This window comes from Elephantulus edwardii, unplaced genomic scaffold (genome assembly GCF_000299155.1).
Source record: "Elephantulus edwardii isolate Elephantulus edwardi_28Jun2011 unplaced genomic scaffold, EleEdw1.0 scaffold00084, whole genome shotgun sequence".
NCBI classification, from domain to species: Eukaryota; Metazoa; Chordata; class Mammalia; order Macroscelidea; family Macroscelididae; genus Elephantulus; species Elephantulus edwardii.
Genome location: NW_006399834.1, coordinates 10,968,369 through 10,969,412, shown reverse-complemented (window position 1 = coordinate 10,969,412; position 1,044 = coordinate 10,968,369). Strand labels below are relative to the sequence as shown.

At 44.0% G+C, this 1,044-nt stretch overlaps 1 pseudogene; it reads right to left on the bottom strand.

The window, feature by feature from the left end:
* Positions 1–1,044, bottom strand: part of LOC102872842 — a 24,844-nt pseudogene that overhangs the window by 1,432 nt on the left and 22,368 nt on the right.

The following is a 1,044-nucleotide window of genomic DNA, read 5'->3' as shown; positions in this document are numbered from 1 at the left end:
CTTTACAGTGCCATCTGAGGATGCACTGATAATATAATGTCCATCTTGTGTAAATGTTGCTTCATTAACAAAGGAAGAATGGCCACGAAATTCCTTTAGGGTTTTTCCCGATTTTAAGCCATGAATTCTAATTGTCTGGTCAAAAGAGGCACTGAGGATCTGACTGCTGTCCTTTGAAAAGCTTAAACAGGTGACACCTTTACTGTGTGCCCTTTCAAATCTTCTTAAACACTGTCCACTCTGAATCTTCCACACCTTGATTTTTCCATCTTGGGCCCCAGTTGCTAACATTTCTGTATCTCTGCTAAAACACATGGAAAGGACAGCATCATGCATCATCATAAAGTTGTCCTGGGCCTGGTACTTTAGATCCTTTCTGATTTTTCCAGCTGTGAAGTTCCACACTTCAACGAATCCATCAACAGATCCAGTGACCAAATACTGGCCATCTGGAGAAAATCGAGCACACTCGACATGTGATTTCTGACCAAACGTAATATGTCTACTTAGCTGTGTAGGGAACTTTTCTTCTTCTACATCTTTGACAGCTGCTTTACCTCAGAACAAATCTATTGTCATACCAGGAGGGAGCAATCCTTGATGTTGCTGCCATTTCAGTGCCTGTCCCAGCAATGCCATGAGACGTGAAGGCAGGACCACACTCACTTCACCAGCTAAGGCCTGAGCATTTGCTGCTCTTCTCTTCTCTTTGCTACTGCCCTCTGGATATGCCTCACGAGGATCAAAGTAAGACCTGGCCAAGAGGTTCTCCAGGTGAATGTATCTCTCTGGCTGTGTTTGTTTTAACATGATCATTGGATCAGTCTGTCTCCGAAGTGATCTGGCAGCACCCAATTCACGGAGCTCAATCAACTCGAGAACAACCTGTTCATAGAGGTCAATCAAGGTTTTGTCTGGCAGTTTCAGAGACTGTATAGCCTGTAAAACAGTATCCCAATGGCCACTGTTTATGTCAGCCACAAAACTCTCAATACTGTCCACTGTATTCAAAGACACTGTTGTTTCCTCCTGCAGGGTGGCTAG